This window comes from Kogia breviceps, chromosome 3 (assembly GCF_026419965.1).
Source record: "Kogia breviceps isolate mKogBre1 chromosome 3, mKogBre1 haplotype 1, whole genome shotgun sequence".
Classification (NCBI taxonomy): domain Eukaryota; kingdom Metazoa; phylum Chordata; class Mammalia; order Artiodactyla; family Physeteridae; genus Kogia; species Kogia breviceps.
In genome coordinates this window covers 58,223,504-58,246,121 of record NC_081312.1, presented here as the reverse complement: position 1 = coordinate 58,246,121, position 22,618 = coordinate 58,223,504, and the positions used below count along the sequence as shown (strand labels likewise).

Genomic DNA, 22,618 nt, shown 5'->3' with positions numbered 1-22,618 from the left:
ATTCATTTCGGCCTTTTCTGCAGTTTTGTCATGATCTGTTTCCCAAGAAAATCACTTTTGTTTCTCCTTAAGTTCTTCTTTAGGAATTTCTTCTAGGTTTAATCACACAAAAATTTTATTGGAACATCCCTAAGGAGCTTTTATTTTGTCATTTCAGGCAAAGCATCTGCTTTGTTTTCATAGCACTGCAGTAACATAGGCCTATCCTTATTTTCAGTTCAGTCTTCACTTAATGGGAAGGTTCTGGTGGTGATATTGGCAGTGTCATTCCTCTGCGTGTGGGTTTTACAGAATCTAAAGGGCTGTACCTCATTTTGGGCAATCTGCCATTAGTCACATTTATTGGATAAACGTGCAGGGTCAGCAGTCACTAAAACTACATGCAGACAGAATTAGTTGGTGTTGCTTCTTTTTGAAGAAAACACAGATAAAATGGCTGTAACTACCTCTCTGAGAGTTCAGACTACAACTAAAAAAATCTATAATCCAGAGTAAAATAAATGACTAAATAGAATCACTCATCAAAAAAAGTCTAACAGTATCTGAGCCTCATATAGATGATCTTAATGAACTCCAAGACTCTCAGAGAAGGAAAGAAACACCTCTGTTTATCCTTTTCAAAAGGTGACCCCCAAAAGTTCAACTATAAAAATAAATTGAAACCCGTATCCCTATCTATCTTTTAATAAGAGTGGAAAGGTAATGTATGATGCTTATAAATGTTTTTAAGTCCTTTAGTTAACTCTCAGATTTCCTTTGCATATAAGATATATAATCTTTTCTAGACTTCTGTCTCTTAATTCTTCATCATTAAGAGAATCCATCAAATCTATTGCATAGGATTGGGAAAGTTTCCAAATTTTATAGCTGTCTTCTATCTTGAAGCCAAAATATTTTATGAGTCTCTTGGTTCTGATGTTCCTAACTCAGTTGAATGTCTGAGCATTTCAGATGAGAGACATTTTCATCATTTTGACAAAAATGGCAACTTGAATTTTAATGACTCCATCAAAAATTGATCAAGTATGTTGTTTTTGTGAGGCCTTTCAAAAAATGAACTTACCAACCAGCAATTCTAAAGACCCATCCATTTTAGCTTAAAAGCTCCCCTTCAGTTCAGTACATGAATTAACTGTTTATTCACATATGGCATCTTTTAAAAATGAATACGAATTGCAGTTAGAAATCTAAAACGAAGGTTTCCAATAGTAAGCTAACTTTTTGCAATTATTCATTCAATCAAACTATCAAAAACTGTATCCCTTATCCTCATTTTTTTAACAGTGAGTTACCTATTAAGTACAGAAAGAATATTATTTTGAATGAAAATACTTTTGTAACTTCAGTAATTTATTATCTTTGTTAAATAATGCTTGAACATCTCTTGATAAATAGTTCTATGGAAGAGATGATTTTTTTAAATTAAAGGGTTTTTTACCACACCCCAGTTTTAAATTCTATAGTTATGAGTTCTCCATGTATAATGTTCATTTTCCTAAATATTTAGCAATAATTTTAGAGCAATACATTTTTAAACTTCTATGATTATCATGGAAAATTTTTAAGAATATTTTATTGTAAATAAGTGAAGAATAATTCTCTTAATGAGACAGTTTTCTGAAAGAATATCAACAATTTTAATTGCTGAAATTTCAGTAGTTATAAATTTTCTTAAAACATGAAAATTAATCTTCCTAATCCAATCTGTAGTCCTTTTTGCCCCGAATTCTGTCTCTGATATTTGAACATTACACTTGTCTTTTTAATCATCAGTGCTATTCAATATTATTCATTATTATATTATGTATACATTATATTATGTATCCATAGAAAGAAATAGACTCTTTTTTTAAATGACTGTCTGCTGATGTTGACCTTTTATTGTACAAAGGTTATGAAATGCTAATTAAACTCTATAGTTGAAAAATAAAGTCCTAATTGCTTACTACCACTTTAGCAGATATTAACCACAATAACCCCCTTCAAGCTCTTAGCTGTATGCAAACTTACTTTTAGCAAAATTTGTTAAATTTACAAGCATTGTAGTGACTTGTAAGCCTGGAGTACTTTGATGAATTCTGAGAACAGTATGGTAGATGGATAGTGCATGGATCTTGCAAGAAGATGGGTAAATAGACATAAAGTATCATAAATATTAAGTTTATATTATAAGGAGCCTAAAATACGATGGACTAACCAAACTTAGGAGTCAGGAAAGTCTTATCAGAGGAAATACAGTTTGAGTGTGGACTTGGTGTATAGGATTAGTTATAACATGGGTAGTACTTTGTGATTTTTTTTAAAGCTAACATTCCAATTTTTTATGTTAATGCATACTATATAATTTTCTCTTTTAAGGTTAGAACATATTGTTCTAGTCGCCTCTTTTTCACTTAACCATTTTTCTGTTTTTGAACATTAGTTCTTTCCTGTTCCTCAATTTACCATTATAAATATATTTGTAATGAATATGTTTTAAAGTATATTTTTCATTAACATAAAGCCCCAAAATGATATTGTTTGGCAAATTCTTCAGAGAATTTGATGTTGCCTTTCCTTCTGATTGTTGGTAGTTTCCTATTTATATCTTTGTATGTTAATTGAACAAAATGTTCACCACTGATTAGTGCATGAGTAGTACCCAATAGGATGCCCTGTACAAACTGGGCATTTGTTATCTAGAGGTTCAGTTCAAAAATGAGAAGAAATATTGTTTTTATATAGCCTAGTGCCTTCCTTTTTATCAAAAATATTTGATAATGCAAGAAGTTAATTAACTTGTCCAAGAACAAAACAACAAAAAGTGTGACGAACTAAGATCTGAGCACACACAGACTGCAGATCTCGTCATTCTATTTTCCTTTAGCTCAAGATTAAAATTATCTAAACCTTTTTTTTAAAACATGTTTTCAGTTTAATATGAATTCAGGGATCCATTTTTTCTATAAGTTTGTATCTGATATCTGAAGTGTTCACCCACTTTTAAAATTAGCCTCAAGCTTACCAGATTTGATACTTTTCAAAGGTAAGCCCCCTCTGTGACTACCGGCTGTATTCCAGGCTTTTGTGGAAACTCTTCACTTACATGATCTCATTTAATTCTCATGTAAAATAGATGAGATCATTGGTGCTTAGGTAAAATGACTTTTCCCATAATCATAAAACTTGTAAGTGATGGAGTCATAATTTTCAAATGCTGTTTTTTTGTAGCACAATGCTTATACAGGCTTGGAATCACACAGATCTGTACTAAGTTCCATTTTTGCCTCTGCCACCATCCTATTCTAAAAATCTCATGTATGTCATGGACTAAGGTAAACATCTCCTAATTGGTTTAGCCATCATTAGCCAGAATATTTTTTAATTGTTATGTTATTATAAATTATTATTATAAGTTATGTCAATTTGATCATGTAATACATTCTTAACTTGTTTCCCTCTTAGTCTCAGTTATTTGAGCTAAATTTAGAAGATAGGCAAAGAAGAGAGATAAGGATATTCCATGTTGAAGAAGCATCCTATGCAGAGGCCTCACATATCAAAAGGCGAGTTGGTTGAGGATTTGTAAATATAATTAGATATTTTAAAGTTGCCTTCAAAGGGATATGGTTAGTATGCATACAGCTTAGGGCATGAAGAATGGTGGGAGACAGATGCTTATGGGACTGTATGCCATAGTAGAATTTTACATGTGACACACAATTTGATTTGCATTTTATAGAGATAATCTTTATGGTGGTGGTGAAATGAAAATATGGAGGATATGTTGTCTTGTGATAAGACAGGAGCATGGATTCCATTTATGAGGCTGTTGTATTAATGCAGGTGAGAGATAGTGAAATATTGAATTACAATAAAGGTAGTGAGGAATGAGTGCCAACAGAACTAGGATATTAAGATTATGAGTCAAGAAAACCTTACTGAAGATTGTTAAGTCAAGAGAACCTTATTGATAAGATGAGAAAATTTTCATCCTAATTTTGAGTGTTCACTACCACTAAATTATTACGTTAGTTAAGAAGTGGCAGGTTGGGAAACCAACATATATTTTAATAAAATGATCTCAAAAATGGTAACTTCAAGCCAACATCAGTATGAATACATGCACATTTTGAAACTATGTCTCTAACTTTCATTTCCATATTAAAATATATTTTCTGTTCAGCTTATCTAGTTTTGATATGTTGAGATAAATTTGAACATATATTAAGCTTAGCTATAAAATAAATTAGAAAAAGTGTGCAGAAGTGGTTTACCAATTTGACTCCTATGAATTAAATTTCCAGTTTATTTCTTATTACTCACATCCTTTCTAGGGCTATCAATCCCCTTCTTTGAAACGACTTGGTTGAAGTTTCTTGTGCCTGTGTAACTTTTTATATAAATCAGAAAAATAGAGTTGAATGGAAAGAGACTTATAAGGAGTCAGAGATTCGCTACTACAGATAGTGGCATGGCCTAGTGCAAATGACTGTTTACATCTGGGCCTAGGAAATGACATCAAATAATAGTGCTACCTGCCTCTTTAAGACTGTTTTTTTTTTTTTTTTTTTTGGTGGTACGCGGGCCTCTCACTGCTGTGGCCCCTCCCGTCGCGGAGCACAGGCTCCGGACGCACAGGCCCAGCGGTCATGGCTCACGGAGCCAGCCGCTCCGCGGCATGTAGGATCCTCCCGGACCGGGGCACGAACCCGTGTCCCCTGCATCGGCAGGCGGACTCCCAACCACTGCGCCACCAGGGAAGCCCTTTAAGACTGTTTTGAAGGCCAACCTAAATAATGTGTAGAAAAGCTTTGAAAATAATAAAGTACACAAATTACATATTACAGTTGGCTTTTATTTTATTCTGAGCTCAGTTACACCTAGGCAGGACCATTTGGCTAATGCAGGCAGTCACTAAAGAAAATCAAATTCTACTCTTGCTCAGAGACTTAGCGTTCACAGAGTTCATAGCAAATAGTAAATTAATAGTAAAATTCAAATGCACATATTTTTAGAGTTATAAAGGAAGTTACAGTTCCCTTGGTCAAATGTGAAAATCACAGACTAGAACATATTAAAAAAATAATTAAAACTGTACCTCCCCCATACACATATGTATGTGTTCGAGCAGAAACATATTGCTTCTTGATAGTCCTAAGGAATGAGGTAAAATTTCTCATTTATATTCAGTCTTAAGTATATATCCCCTTATAAATTAAGTGATGATACCTACATGTATTTATCTCATCACTTTGAAAGAGACCTCTCTCCAAGCAGAGCTGTACTCTGAGGACTCTGAGGGTGCAGGAAAGTCAGTTTGCCTTTAAAGAAGGGCCAGCATAAACCTGGCTGCCTTATTAGAGGCAGTCCTGTAAGGACAGTAATACTTTGAAGTATCCTCATGACCATCCCCTCCAACCTTAAATCCCACACAAGAATGTCATCATGGGGAATTCCTTGGCTGTCCAGTGGTTATGACTTGGTGCTTTCCCTGCTGGGGCCCGGGGTTTGATCCCTGGTCGGGAACTAAGATCCTGCAATCCTACAAGCCGTGCAGGGGGCAGGGGGAGGTGTGGGGGGAGAATGTTATCTTTGATATCCATATAGAATGAACTTCTCAGCAAACAATGAACTCACTGCCTCGAGGGCAGCCCATCCTCATGTTAATAGCATGTTCTTAATGTAGCTCTTATCCTTCACTTCAAATCATGTTCTCTGGCATTAACACCCCCTTCTCCCACCCCTTACAAAGGATATTTGAAGATATGTTCCCTCTATCTTACCTCTTTCCCAATATAAAATTCCAATTTTATTTTTCAACCATTTTTTACTTGCAGAGGTTGTGATTGGCCGTAGTTTCCTTGGGTATTTGTCTCCAGACGTTTCAGCAGAATTCAGAATGAGACACACTGTATTACAGATGTGGTTTGATAAGGACCAAATAATTCACTGCAACTATTAAACTTGTTCTGGATGTTCCTTTTCTATTAATGAATGCTGAGATTGCAGCCCTGAAACTGTTGACCCTTAGGATCATGGAGACAATTAACACCTTTAAGTGCATTTCATATAAACTGTCTTTAAAGATCTATCCCTCACCCTGCACTTTAATAGTTTAGTTTCTGAATCTAAGCATCTTTTCCTTTGTCTCTATTATATTTCATTTTGATGGTCTTGGCTCATCCATTAAAACTGTGGAGTCATTTTCAAATCCCAGTTTTGTGTCAGTGATGGATTCACAGATTTAATAAGCACTGTTTGTTATGTACTTTTGCAAGTCAGTGTCAAAATATTGAACAAGAAAAGACCAAGGACAGCAGGGTTACTCTCTAATGAAATTATATATCTGAAAGTGCTTTGCAAACACTGTTTTATATTCATCTTTGGTTCTGTGTCCTTCTGTCTTTTATACATGCTACTTTATAATCTGACCTTATGTGGAATTCCTCCTGTACAGTCTTCATGGTTTCTTTAACTTTCTTTCCAATTACCTCTTTATCATCACATCATTTCTAATTGCATCATTTGGATTTTACTTTTAGGATTTTCTTCACTTTTCAGTCATCTTTTCTCTTAGAAACTTTCACAAGAGGTAACTTCTCTGAGTTTTTTAGTATATGATTTTCCTTTATTTGCAGTTGAACATTTTAAAATTTGTATTTCTTGAGTGTCTGTTTTATGTATCTGAGTGTGCTTGATGCTTCTGGGCATGCAGTTACTCGTATGATGTTCCTGGACCTCAAAAAGCTTGTAAGACAATAGGAGAGCTAAGGCACATGATGTACCATTAGGGGTACATCGTAAGTGTGACATCTCTCACTCCATTCTCTTAGTTCTTCCCTGTAGTTGTAAATGTGGCTTTAAGTCCTTCCCACCCACCCACTCAAAGGAAGTACTCCTCATGCTTCTAGATATTTTCTGTACCCATATTGCCTATTAGCATGTTTGCAGTGGTTCCAACTTCCAATCTCCAGGTGGTCCTTGGTTCTTCTGAGATTGCTCCAAAATCTTCTTTTAAGCCACTGTGAATCTAATTTATAATTGCTCAACAGTTGCCGAGGATTTACAGCCTCCTATTCAACTCATTGACTTTAGTCTAGTATATATGCTATAATGTTCTTATTGTGACCATTATAAAGCATGCTCAATCTGTCTACATGTTTTTATTTATACAGTGTTCTCATACATACTCATAAGGGTGTGCATATTAGAAATGTCTACTTTATCCATATATGCATAAAGTAGATATTTCTAATGTACTGTGCATATATACTATGTAGTTATTTCTAATACACTGTATGTATTGTATGCCCGTGTGTGAGTTGAATTTACTTAGACCATAAATTCACTTCTTTGGATTTATAAATTTCAAACAGATTTATTTTTTAATATAGTTTATTTAGCATTTTGAATAGATCTTAAGGTAATGAATTAAAAACAAAGAAACAACCACTACCACAACAAAAACACAGAATGATTCCTATCCATACACGCAGCATTTCCTCCCACTCTTTTAAACCACCTCACATTTCCCAAGTACCAGAGATCCATATTTTCTTTTATTTTTTGGCTAATACAGGTAAGAGCAGCTAGAGAGACTCTGTTCAACCTCAGTCCAGCAAGGCACACAGCAGTTGGATAAATTACCATATACACATTAGTGGTGCAAGACCTAATTCTTGTCCCTTACAGTAATGCCACTAATGTGCTCTGGTACCCAACACAAGCAACAATGCTGTACTTTCATTGACTAATGGATTTAAGTTTGTTTGTTTTTTTTTTTCTAGTTTTCCTGGAGACACTGTATTCAAGATGTAGTTTAATAAGGACTGAATAATTTACTGAAATTGTTAAATTGGTGTTCTGGATATTCCTTTTCTATTAATGAATGCTGAGATTGCAGCCTGATACTGTTGCCTCATAAGGGTTATTCCAAGACACATGATGTACCATTATGTAGATTCACCTGCAGTTGTGAGAAGTAATACAGAGATCCCTATGTACCTTATACCTAGTTTCTCCCGGTGATACATTTTGCATAACTGTAGTATAAAATCTAATAGCTCAACCAAGAAATTTACATTGCCCTAATCCACTGACCTTATTCAGCCCTATATTTAATTTTAAAAGAAGTGTACTCATGTATTACTTGTATAATGAATATTAATAAACATATGGGACATGCACTTTCTCATCTGCCTATTAAAAAATGATCTGGGGCTTCCCTGGTGGCGCAGTGGTTGAGAGTCCTCCTGCCGATGCAGGGGACACGGCTTCGTGCCCCCGTCCGGGAAGATCCCACATGCCCCAGAGCGGCTGGGCCCGTGAGCCATGGCAGCTGAGCCTGTGCATCCAGAGCCTGTGCTCCACCACGGGAGAGGCCACAGCAGTGGTGAGAGGCCCGCATACCGAAAAAAAAAAAAAAAAAAAAAGATCTGGTTTCTACAGATTTCTACATGAGTCAGAATTTGAAGAGAGTACATGTATAATATATACATGTTTTGAAATTATGTTAAAATGTGTTTTAAAAATTTTTATGTGTAGAGGATGTGTACAGTATTATGCTTTCTTTATGAACTCATTTCTGATTGCACCTGCAAGAGGTGAGGTTGTAGAGGAAAGAAGAGAATGAAAGCAGAGAAAGGGAAGTGTGTGTAGAGGGGGGGAAGAAGGTGAAAGGATGGAGGGAGGAAAAGTAGGGGGAGGATGAGAACCTGCATATATAGAATGTTTAAGTAAACTGATGCATCACTGAACAAAATGGTCAGAGATCAGATGGAGACAAAGCACCAGTGCCAGTATGGACTAATGTTAAAAACTTGATATCTCAACCTGATAAGAAACTCTGTTGGTACTCTGAAGAAAGAAGTGGAAAGAGGGCAGAATCAAGTAGAAATAGGTTGAAATGTGAGGGTTTTGTTTTATATAAAATATAAAGTCTCTTTTTTTTTTTTTTGCAAGTTATAGTATTTGGGCACTTGCACTACTCACATCCACAAGTATGTGCTTATGTGTAATACACAAATAACATTCAAAATGTTGCTATGATGTAGGTATTATTATAACTATTTTAAAACTAAGAGACAAAAGTTTTAAGTAAATCAAGAGTCACAGAAGACAGGGAGGCAGGGAAGTCATGTAAGGAGGGAGGGAAGGAGAAAGGGAGGGAAGGAATGGGGGGACAGGAAAGAAGAAAGGAGTGAAGGAGGAAAGAATGAAACACTGTATGTAGATACATATAGTTAAACATTGTATTAATAAGAACTTACTGATATTCTCTTAATTGAAAAAGATTATTACCAAGGTGACACACTGACATGAAGATTATGTGACCATAGTATCTGTCTGCTGACTTTTCCCTAATCACTAAGAGCAACACGAATGTTGCATTTTATTTTTCCCTGTGTTCAAGGGAACAGAGCAGGACTGACATTTATATTGTCAGAACAGACCATGATCTAGGACAGGAAGAAGTAAAAGGACAATTCTCTCACTTCACCAAGGGATAAGATGTGCCACTCAAAGTTGTCTTTAGGAAGAAAAAAAAAATGTTTCCTGGACTTTGAAAGAAATTTCAAGGAAATTTTTAGCAGAGAAAGTTTATCTTGTGAAGTATTTATACATTGAAGTATTTTTTGTTACTATTTTGGATTATTTTGGTTCTGTCATGTAAGAAAATATTAGTCATACAAGGAAAAATACTTCATTAGCTCTATAATCTTCATTGGGCCTTATTTTACATTTATTTTATTTATGTTTATATAAGACTTTTGCAAACAAAATCTAGTAAATAAACTTTTTATAATTAAAGTCAAATTGGGGTAATGCATTTGGTTTCTTCACTAAATCAGTTATTAGTTTAGTATCTGCTGTTTATCATGAAAAATCCATTATATTAAATTATCATTATTAAATTTAGGGAAGGACTCAGTTCCTTAAAAAAAAAAATCCAAAGCCAACAACCACCTCTACCCACCCTCTGCCCCTTTCAAAAATGCCCTTCACCTTGGGTTGTATCTTATTGAAATACAGCATCACTTGAAGTTATTTTCTTGGGTTGTTAACAGGAAATTGGAAATGCAATAATAAAATTTTTAGGTCACCAGGATTTATGTTTTATTTAACTGCTGAACTCTTGCAATCAGAGGAAAGGAATGATTAGTTGTTCTTATTTACAATGTGACATTTACATTAAGGAATAAATGCTCTAGTGGTACATTAATTTATTTATCATATGATCCTGGCCGTGTATAATAATTTGTAAACATTTTCCCATAGCTAAGTACATGATACAACACTTTTATCCAATAACACAAATGCATTTCCATATTCAATCAGTGTCTCTAATTTAATTTTTAAATTAGGTTTAGCAGTGCTGCTGATGAGGCAAGCTTGCTTTAGTAATAGTATTTATCTGAATCCTTCTGAATATTTATGCATTTAAAACATTTATGTGAGGTGATTTCCTGTTTTATTTTACGTTTCAGGTCCATTTTTTCAAGCTATTTGTCTTAATAAAATAGCATTTCTTACGTTGTACCCTCATTTTTGGAGTAGTGCACTAAAGATCATGGCCATATGATGTCAAGCAATATATGATTATTAAATATGTGATTAAATGAATTGTAGTGAAACCATATGATCCATTTGTTCACGTATATCCAAACATCTGACTTTTTGCTTCATGTAGATCAAGCACCTGGATGACTAAATGTTTAATTTTTAATCATTTTCAACACAAGGTAAATATAATTAAGGACTAATGTAAAACACCTCCCTCATGTTATTTTGCACTATTAGAGATAAGGTGGAGAAAGATCAGTAATTATGCCATTGGGTGGATTCATAATTGTTCAAACTCTGGATCTTTATACTGAAAGGAATACTTAAGATTATGTTACTGTTATCTTCAAATACTTCAAGGGTTTCCTTAGTGTTCAATGGGTTAAAACTTAGGGCAGACTTAGGAAGAAGTTCCTGAGGGAAACAAAATTATTTAATGCCCTACAGTGAATAAAGCACCACAACTGGTACTTTCAGATATACTATGCTTTGAAACAATTACAACTTTTTATACTATTGCTTTTTTTCATTTTAAAAGAGGAAACTGAGGAATACTATCATAGTAATGATTCCAACCCAGGTTCATAAAGACTTTAAAGTTCTGCCTTTGCCAATAGTGAGATTCAAATTAAAATACATGTTTAGACAACTGATGGACAGTCATTATAGAGGAGAAGAAAGTACTATTAGGAACTGGAAGGGGTCATGATTCTCAGTTGTCTAAAATATATTCCTTAATAACTTCCAGAGTTTTGCCAAACAAAGAACTCATGTTTCCTGAGTTTTTTCAGAGTTTATTGACAACTAAGATAATTGTTAGAGGGAGAACCGTATTTCTTGGGAATACATGTACGTAAATAGTAACAGTTGACAAATTTTCTAAGACTGTGGAAGAAGGCCAACATAGCAACAAGTTGGAACTAAGGAATTAATCAGAATTTCTTATATGATGTTTTATTTCAACATACTGTCATGAAGAAAAGGAAATCTTTATGAGATCACACGGGAAAATTGCTTTATTAGAATCCCAATCTAAAAACTCTTGTTTTCGGCATTGTGCTTGCCAAACAAAATACATGGACCAAAAAAAAAACAACACAAAAGCACCGTTTTTGGGTTTGTTTACTATAGAATCTGTAATGGTTTTCTGAAATCCTCACTTACATTATGAGATATAAGAGCATTGATTTGGAGTGAGATGGCCCTGATGAAACCTCCAGCTTTGCCAGGTACTAGCTCTATCCCTGCTTTATTTTGTATAGCATGTATATGAATATATATTTATCTCATTTGATTCCTGGGAGAATTGATTTGGATAACACATTTTTTTTTTTGTAGCTAGCACATCGTAATTTCTTGATAAAAGACAGTATAACAAAAGAAAAATGTTATCATTAATAAATTATGTAACCATACATATAAAGAACTTTCTCTGGGGAATTTCAATTAAATGGGATTGTATTAGTTTCTATGCTTTTCATGTTAAAATGAAGATAGAAATACACTTGATCATCAATCCTTTTTTTTCCTTTTGGTTAGCATAATAATTGGAAGTACTAATGCACTAATATAAAGCATAATTATAAATTCACATTTATTCTTGCTGTAGTAGTAAATACTACCTTGTTACTACAGAGAAGGGAAAATGATCAGAGTTTCAAAAACAATTGAGGTTTTTTTGGCTTAAACATTTTAGTTCTAAGAACTTATTATACTTATACCAGGAATTTAATATATTATTGAATCACATATGTGCATAGGTACATGGATGTTGGTTATACTATTTTTATAATAAGAAAATCCTGGAAATGATAATTTTCAATTGGGACATATTATGAGCAGATTATGTTGTATTCATATGATAGATATTGACTGATAGAATGGATGGTGTTGATGATAGAAGGTAGAAATTGAATAATCTCTATGATATATTAAATGAAAGGAATAGGACAAAACAGCATACAATATTCTTATGTAAGTATAAAAATCTACACATGCATACACACTTATATATGCATGAAATATTTCTGAGAGTATGTTCTGAAACGTGAAATTCGTTCTTTCTGAGGGGGATATATCTTGCTTTAAAGGGTGATTTACTTTTACTTTTGGATTTCTTATATTTTTACCATGTATATATAAATGTAAAATTCAGTTTAAAATATTCATGGAAGGAAATAAGTGAAAAGGCAGACAATAGCTATCTCAGATGTTTGGCATATGATTGATTTATATCTGTGTGGGAGGGTTGTGTCTGATTTATTCTATAATTTTATAATAACATCTTTCATGATAAATATAAATTTTAAAGATAGGATTGGTTCACAGATTCATAAGAATAACTTGAAATAAATAAATGTAATGTACTTTTATTCAAATTTACTATTTATCTGTGTATTGATTTTTAGCATTTTGGAATAAATTCCGTATTAATTTAGCAATAGTTTAACTTTCTTTTTGAATAAAGTCCTAATTATTGGGTATGTCAGGACAATGTAATCACCCTCTTAAATTCTGGCTTTATAAGACCATTCATACATCTTCACAAATGGAGATAGTAGTAACAATAAATGAAACCTGAGTCATCCTTGTGTCATCTTCTGTCTGTTTTTTATTCTTACCCTTTGGAATTGTATCACTCCTCATGTTTGCCTCTGCAGATAAATAAGTCATAGCCAAAGTAAAATCAAAATGCTTTTATTCATTTCAAGAACATTTTTTAAAACAGCCTGTTTCTACATTAAAAATGACAGTGATTGAATATCAGTTGGTACTATTATATACATCTTAGGGGAAAGAAAGTTAAATATTGTGTCTGATAGAGCTAGGTCGATTATTATTTAAATTGACATGGAACCCTCAGAAAGGTAGAAATCAGCAATCTGCTGACTTGAAGTTAAAATATAAATGGCACATCTGTATTTTTTCCCTAGACATATGGGTTGACATAAATGGATTTTCCCTATTTAAGAAAAAACAGGCAACATGACAAAACTGTTAACTCCATGAGGGCAAAACTAATGCGATTCATTCACTGCTGTATCCCCAGCGTCAAGTTTCTGGTTCTTAGTAGGTGATGATTAGTATTTGTTGACTTACGCAATTTGTTTAACATTAGCCTACAAGTTGAATTAATTAAAATACAAAGAAAATTGAACTATGATATATCTTTTGATTGTTTAAACTGTTTTCAATTATGAGATAAGAAAATTTCCAAAAATGAAAAGCAGACTGCTGACATATCTATTGGAATCAGAGCATATTGCACATTCCACTGGAAAGCCTTATTATGCAAATCTATTTAAATTCTGTTTAGTGATATTCCTGATAGAGTTTGAAATCGATCACACAGTTAACAGCAACTATATTTTTCAAAGATACTTCATAAGCATATTTTATATACTTTTTTTGTGCTTGTCTCCTTTGAAGAGTCCCTGTAACCATTCTGCCAGGTGTTGGGAAGATATGTAGTAGCTGAGCACCTTACTTCTGTCACCATCCTCAGAATCAACTTTGGAGATGCTTTCACTCTGTCCGTCTTCAGCAGCAGCCAGGCCGAGTGCTGACTCCTTCTCAGCAGTGAGGAACTCTTCAGACTCCAGAAGTAAGTTGCTTGCGTTCGGTTTGATCATTGGCCAGTGGGTTCGAAAACTCTTAGGGGAGGCTAAATAGAAATCTTGCAAATTAATATACAAATTAAAAACCAGAATTATTCATCACTGATTATTTCATTTATTTTTTGAGTCCTGTCTTTCTGAAAATACAAATTCTACCACATTGTATGTCGCTAACCTATATATTTATGGAATCTGCAGATTTTTTTGAGATTATTTCACCTGTGTTATCATGACTCATATTTGCAGCCTTGAGGCTTACACAAGGGAGAGATTAAAATAATAATGTTTGCACATGAATAAACAGATTCAGAATGACCAAGCATTTTATCAAAGTTGCTTAGCTTACGAGTTATGAAGATGGAATAAAATCCCTGGTTTTTTGATTCTTAAAAATCGAGTACTCTTTCCAGGCCTGTGATCTCTAGTGCTACATGGAGGGTAAGGGACTGGTGCTAGAAATAGCACTTTTCCTGATTGGTTGATTTACTGAATGATATGTTCTCTGTGTCATTGAAGGAGAGTTATGGCAGCCTATAAATATGCATACGGAAAAACTAAGGAAAAAGGAAATCACATGTATGATAATAAAATGAAAAAAGAGGGCCATATTACAAATTATATAACATAATGTGTACTACCCAAAACCAAATTCCCAGCTACTTGTTTATCTTTTGGCTTTCTAATTACTGGATAAATCAGGTAAACACATCAATTACATGATTATATTCTCAGGATTTAAAAAATAAAGACAATTTATTTGGTAAAGTTTAGACTTTCCTGGTCCATGTATAAGATTCTATCATTTTGCCATTTTTCTAGTTTATTTGGTTTAACCTTGACATGTTTATTTTTTTCCTTCTTCCCCCAAACACTTGATAAAAGCATCCCTTGCTGCTGTTAAGGGTATATTTGTATCACAAAGTGACCACACAGAAAATGATTATGCGTACATTTGTATAGGGAGCAGAAGTTTGATATAGCCTAGATTGTCTCTCAGTAATTAGGTGCTTAGGAATTGAAATTTCCTTGAAGGGAATGGGTAGGAGATACTTAATAAGCTTAGTTTTATTTTGCAATATATTACAGCTTAAAATGACCGCAACAGACAAGTCTGTGTCCTTAAGGGAACATAGAGACTGTTGTTAAGAATTTATTTATGAATCAGGGTGCGACGTTGTATAAGATTTAAAACAGGCAGCCAGTATATCGTTGCTAGTGTACTCAAAGTACTATAGAAGGACTACTTTTAAGACATAAACAAAAGGATGTATTAGGTTATATTGAGGTTAATTCATTATAACTGTAGCATAAAATGATGAGTCTGAGTATGCAAAAGATAGATTATAAATCATTATTTTAGTGTAGGTTTTTTTCTATGTATATTTTATTACTTTGTGCTCCTTTCGTACATTATTTATTCATTTATCTTAAGAATTGTTTTCATGACTTTTTTTCCTTGAGCTTTTTATTAAATGAAACAACTTGAGGAAGACATTCTAACTTTTCTACCTTTTACTTTTCTTAAAGAAATTGAGGATCATCTCTGAGCCTGAGGTGATTACACATTATGAAGATGTGGAATGTATTGGGTTTATTTCTTAAAGACAATGTCACAAGAAATCCCAGAGAGTTTATCTGCCCAAACAATTAATTAGATAATTAATGATTTTTTGTTTTCCACAGATAAGGGAAACATTATTTATTTTTCTTTTTCTAAATAAACATCTGACTTTATGAAAGCTGTTAGCCAAGGAGATATATTTACTGACATAGATTCCCTAGTGTAAATCACAATACTTAGTGAATTCAACTACATTTTCATTTGCTAATGGCTATAATCAAGGCCAGAGGATTTACTTAATTAACCTGGCAATAGAAGGCTAAACAGAAATAATTTATATATTGAAAAGGACTCTTCTGAGTTAATGCTTAATTCAATTTTTTTAATTACCAGTCCATTAGTCTGTAAAAGTAGAGCCTCCTTTTCCCTTTTAATTTTTATCTTTGGAGTAACATTAGGCTGAAAGTCTTGCATGGAATTAATCACGTTCGAAAAGAGAAAGTAAATACATTCCTAATTAGCTTCCTCAAATTTCAAATAGCTCATTGAAAATTCATAGCACATCCATTAAAATCCCTTTAAAAAATGAAATGGAATACTGGGAACTTTCTTAGTGGAAGCAAAAAATATGAATGGAGAAGTAGTAAAATAATGTGGGAATGGAATGCCTGTTTGTTATTAGTACAGGACAGTTGAGATGGTGGTGGTTGCTATGATGGTTATTTTTCTCATTGTGGCATCTTCAGTTAGTCTTGGCCAGTAAGTAGTACTTCTGTCTGTTTCTGCTGTCCTTGTTTAGCTAAAGCACAGATAAATTTAAAGAAAAAACAGTAATATCTGAATAGGAAATGTGCATGCCTGTGTAAATATATAGGTATGTATATATTTATCTAAAGATTGTTTACTATACACATAACAGCAATAATAACTCTACAAGGCTAGTATGTCTTCTAAATATTAAGGTATCCTTAATGACATTAAATATATAATATTTAAAACACTTTTTATTTTTCTGAAAAAAATTCCCGTACACTTAAGACTTGTAAATTACCAAATCTGATAACATTTATTGACAGTGTCTTAGCCCCTCATCATAATAATGACCAACTTATAATCATTTGACACTTTCTAGTAATTTTTAATAAACATTAATTTACTTGATTATTATATTATTTCTATGAGGTAGCTTTAAAAATTTGAATATACTCTCAACCAGTTTTTTTTTAATGCTTAATAGCTTTAGGTATATATATATATATATACTTGAAATCATTCCAGATTCTTGAGCCACAAAAACATAGAGAATTAGTGTTATTGATAGGACAAAGTAATATGCTAAAGTGGTTACATGAATTAGGTTCAATAATCCTGACAGGTAGAGCAGAGAGTAAACATGTTATATCATGCAGTGCTCATTTTAAAAGAAGGGAGAATAAAAAATTTCTCAAAGAAAGCAAACTTGCTAATGGCTCTCACTTCTGTACGTAGTGCCAGTTAATTCCAAATTGATATACGTAATCACCTAAGTGCCTTAATCTAACATGTTGCAAACTAAGCTCTTGGCCATCTCTACAAATACACTCTTTTGATGGATTTGAGCTCAGTAAATGACATCATCATGTACCAGAAAAAACAAGAATCCTCTTTTCACCCCTCTCCTTCATTCCACAATTTGGTCACCTAATCTGGTCATATTTCCCTACCAAATTTTTTTCTTAAATTCATCCACTTGTCTTCATTTGGGACCATCAGTACCTTGGTCCCAACTACCATAATTTCTACCCTGGACTACTCCAGAGGCCTCCTGAATTATCTGCTCACACCCACTGATACATCTATTCTGTTTGCTCTCCATAGAGAGCTTTAACAAATGCAAAACTGAGGTGACACACCTCTCTAAAGACCATTCCCCTTAGAACATTCACCAAGTTTCTTCTCCTGGCTTACCACACTCCCATGGGTTAGCACTTTTTTAAATGCCTCCAACTCATCTTTCCCTGTGTTCTAGATGCAGAGGCCTTTCAGTTCCTCTTTCCTGTCATGTGACCTCCAGTGAGGTCTTTGTACATGGTTGCTTCTCCCTAAGCAAATCACCACTCCCATCTCCTTTTTGCCTAGTATATGAACACAGTAGTTGCTTCTTGAAGGAAGCTTTTCTTGCTCCGCCTGATGAGATCATCCTTTTATTATTGGGTTGGCCAAAAAGTTTGTTTAGGTTTTTCTGTAACATCTTATGGAAAAACCCAAATGAACTTTTTGGCCAACCCAACTATATGGTCTCATAGCACCATATAACTGTAATTCATTAACATGTTATGTCTCTTTGTACAGTTGTCTGACTAATACCGACATCCCTTCCAGATGGAAAGCACTATAAGGTCACAATCGATGTCCGTTTTGCTCAACATTGTGACCCTTCTTTTCCTTTAGGCACTGTGAACACAGGCATAGAATTCCCCCCCATCCCCCGCCGCCCCGTGTGTGTGTGTGTGTGTGTGTGTGTGTGTGTGTGTGTGTGTGTGTGTGTGTGTGTGTATGTGTGTTTTAAGAGAGAAAAGTCCCTGAGATCTGAAAAAAAAAAATCACTGGAGTATCAGGGAGAGAAAATTATAACAGACAGGAACTGTTACTGGAAAATTAGTACTTAAATTTTGCCTTTCTGCCAACTTGGGTTTTTTGTTATTGTTATTTTGTTGTTTGCCTTTCTTTAGTGACTTATTGAGACAGTTTTCCTTAAAACTGTCATGACATTTATTATAAAGTTCCTGAAACTCTGATTCACCTGACAAGAGTCAGACCTCTTTATTTCCAGAACTAATAGCATTGCAAGTAGTGGCATAAACTTATTTTACTTCTATACTAATAACGGTGTTAAATATGAATGTTCAAATGTTTAAATATGAGTGTCAAATCCAAGGCATTGGTCGGTAAAATACAGGAAGCTTCCCTCTATCATGTAAAACATGAGCATTCTTTTGCTTTTATTTTAGAAAAGAAAGATTCCAAGGACATCAATTGGAACAAAATTTTTAAGTATCAACTATTAGATCTCTTCATTTGTTTTTGCATTTTTTTGGTCAGAGATTGACCCCAATTTACTGCACGCTCACCATTCACAGCAGGTGTCTGAATTTTCAGTGCCCTTATCCTGCCACCCTCTCATCTTTTTAGTCTCAGCATCATTCTTCAGGGTCTTGTTTTTTAATAAGTGATGGATCAAGACCCTGTCCTTGCTGTTATGAAGCAGGTACAAATGAATCCGACTGAAATTTTTGTCTAAAAATAATTATAAATCAGTAGGAGAGCTAAGACTATTACAATGCAGAAAGAACTAGCAAAAGATAAATAGTGATGAAAAGCTACACATAGTCATGTTCAGTGTAAAAAGAGCTTACTTGCATCTGAGATTATGCCAATGTAATTCTTACCAGAAGTAGATTTTGTCTGGGCTTCAGAGATAAGTTTCAACCTTGGACTGTTGTTAATGTGCTGATGTGTTGTCTCATTTAGGTAAAAATTCCAGAAGCTAGAGAGATAATGCAAGTTCTCCCTAAAGCCCTTAAGTACTGACACCAAAATTTAAAATGTCTTAGCTGGCAATATTTGATTTAGAAAAGCCTCTGCACTCTCTGCCTACTGTTAGTGTTGGCCCTGTGAGTTGCTGACACTACAGCTCTTACTGTGAGGAGTCCTGGGAAGAGGTCTGAATAAATGCTTTGCTTTAGGAGATAATGATTACTTTACATTTAGGACCAGAAGAAATTGATGTCATGTGGAGAGTACTCCTGGCAACTGACATTAGATCCACGGCAACAATCTTAATTGCAGAGCATTGGCTATGAAACCCATTGGAAAAAATCCACTTTGTATGGACCCAACCTTACCCAGTTCATTGTGATGAGCATCCTGTTCCACTGACTATGCAGTTCACCTCCCTTATATCACTGTGCTCTGCACTAGGAGTATTTTAACATGTGTCAGATTTGGAATTCTCTGGGTAAACCGAGGCATCTCTCCATCAATATTCAACAGTGTGTGGGAGACTTTACAGAAAAGGAAAAAAAATGGCAGTACAAAGACTTCTTTTAGCAAAAAATTCATGATTTACCATGGGAAGAAACTGACAGACTGTGAGAAAATGTGTGTGCTATATGGGTCATAAACACTAACTTAATATTGCTAATGACGTAATATGAAGGGAGGAAATAGTGAAATGTATACTTAGAACTACATGGAAAGATGTGTAAAAATCAGGGACTTCAGAGACATATCATTACCAGCTGAAAACATTAATAATTATAAGAAAACCTAGAGACTTGATTTTGAAAACTGCTAACTCAGATAATACACTTAACTTAGATAATATGGTTTTGACACAAAAGTATTTGATACCTAGAATGTTTAAGAGCATCAGTGGTGCTAAAGATATTTTATCACCTAGAGGGGATAAATAAAGCACACCATTGGGGACGCAGACAAGCAGGAGGTGATGTTTATGATAACCTCTTCCATCACCCCTGGTTACATATATAAAGCTGGATGGATGATGACTGTGACCTTGCAGGATGGTAGCTTGATCTCATTTGTTTAATTAATTAATGAACTATTAGGAATGTTAAAGGTATAACTTACTTGACATAAAATACATTTTCTGTGTATTTTTATGGTAAAAGATCAGGCACATAAGATTTGGCAACTGAGGCAAAAGCTCTGTTGCTGAGGTAAAAGCAACTTTTGTTTTAAGGTGTCTGTTTTTCTCAATGTCAGGCAATTCTAAATCCGTAATAAGAATCTGGCTTTCTTTTTGATCACTTGCATGCAAATATGGATTAGTATGCTAAATCCTGAAGCCTTAACATACTGTTTAATATCTAGAAAACAAATTACCTTTTAATACCTGCTTACATTTTTATGTCTTGAAGATAGAGTTCTGTTACAGGCAAGTGAGTGCCTTTTAGATTATTTCAATACCTACTACAATAATGATTCTAACACAGAAATAATCCACAATTGAAAACATGCATTCATTATTTTTAAAGAGACAGAAAGATACACTTTTCTGTAATAAGAATTCTCTACTCAAAGGAGAGGACTGAAAAGGAAATTCTGACAAAACATTTTATATGTAATTTAATAAAATGTTTTCATTTTATCAGGGTTATATTTTGAAGTACTTTTCAATATTTCTTATATGCGTCTTGAAATGAAATGGTAGAATCTCAAAATTTTAGATCAGATTTAATTAAAGAATGACTCTATATGTAACAATTACAGTGATAATGAATGGGCCTATGTCATTCATGGATTTTATTGATGCAGTTATATGTAAATATCCTCAGTCTGGAAACTGGTATCCAGGAATGAGTGACATAATAGTGAGCCTGGCAGACATCCAACATCTGAATCACTTCTTGGATTTGTCCTCTATTCATCATAACATACAAGCAACTTTTATTAAAGGTATAGAGAGATTCTTTAAACCTCTTCAGCAATGCTTTGCTACATTTTATTGGTAGTTTCATGGTGGTATTCCTGATTTCTAGTACTTGGGGACAAAATCCATATATATGACTCCTCATACAGTTGTGCAAGGGTATTTATGAAAAGAGATCTATACTGTTCCATTATGAAAAGTAATGATAAATAAGGAAGATATTTAAGAAAATGTCAAGTAAGAATCTAGCAGTCATTAAGTCTAACTTATCCTTACCCAGTCTTGTTAGTATCCTTATCATTATTTTTGCCACATGATATCCATGTGACAGGTAATATTTTGTTCACATATATTCCAAACCTCAGAAATTATCAAGTCTGTGCTCTAGACTCAGGCAGGTGTTTTTCTCAAATAGATTTTTTTATGCTTTTGTTTCACAGGCTATTTCTTGAGTCACCTTCAGAAATAAGTCTAGATATTAAGAAAACAGTAACTCTAGTCTATAAGATGTACTACTATATGAGAAACTCTTATTTAACCTACTCCAAATAAACCAAAAGACCACTTATTTATACATTTTGCAATGCACTTTTATACAAGATACTCGTATGAGAGGTAACAAATTTCAGGGATTTACTTTAAAAATACACAGATCAAATACATTAAAAATAATAAGAATGACAATTCCAAGGCACTAGAAATCTTTATGAGGAATGGTTAGTTATAGAGATTTTTATCTTATTTCTCTTTTTCATATTAGGTGTGTTTTGATATGCTGCAATTCCTTGCAAATTAGTAATCTTTGCTTAGGATGTATAGGAATTTTCATTTCACTAGAATGTAAATTAACCAGCATTTCGTAATCATTCTGAATAAATAGAAGTTTACTAAAAAATTGAAAACAAGAATAAACCTCATAATGTTTGATTACATTTATACAAATTATCTTGTATCACAAAAACAACTATGTAATTTAATAATTTAAGTGATTCAAAAATTGTAAATTCCAGAGCATATAAAAGGATATCATGCAAGTAAAACATAAAAACAGTATAAACATACAACTAAAAAAGTAGATATTCCATGTTCATGGAGGGGAGGACTCAATATTGTCAGGATGCCATTACTTGCCAACTAGATCTATAGATTCAATGCAATCCCAATCAAAATCCCAACAAGTTATTTTGTGGATATTCATAAACTGATTCTAACATTTATGTGGAGAGGCAAAAGACCTAGAATAACCAACACAATATTAAAGAAGAGCAAAGTTGGAGGACTGATGATACCCAATTTCAAGTTTTACTGTAAAGCTTCAGTGTTCAAGAAAGTGTAGTATTAGTGAAAGAATAGGCAAATAAGTCAGTGGACAGGCAAACAGAATAGAGAGCCCAGAAATAGACCCCCATAAGTATAGTCAACTGATCTTTGACAAAGGAGCAAAGGCAATACAATGGAGCA

The 22,618-nt window shown here is 33.7% G+C and overlaps 1 protein-coding gene across 13 annotated transcripts in view; it reads left to right on the top strand.

Annotated features, from left to right (window-relative positions):
• The window catches only part of LRFN5 (leucine rich repeat and fibronectin type III domain containing 5), a 264,529-nt gene that overhangs the window by 113,912 nt on the left and 127,999 nt on the right, over positions 1-22,618 (top strand). For 7 of the 13 annotated variants that reach the window (XM_067028518.1, XM_067028512.1, XM_067028519.1 and 4 more), the window contains one exon: positions 13,975-14,149. The exons of 4 other annotated variants lie outside the window; for them this stretch is intronic. The gene's annotated coding sequence lies outside the window, so the exon portion shown is untranslated. The remainder of the gene's footprint in view (positions 1-13,974; positions 14,150-22,618) is intronic. 2 more of the 13 variants (XM_067028521.1, XM_067028515.1) reach the window with 1 other exon arrangement.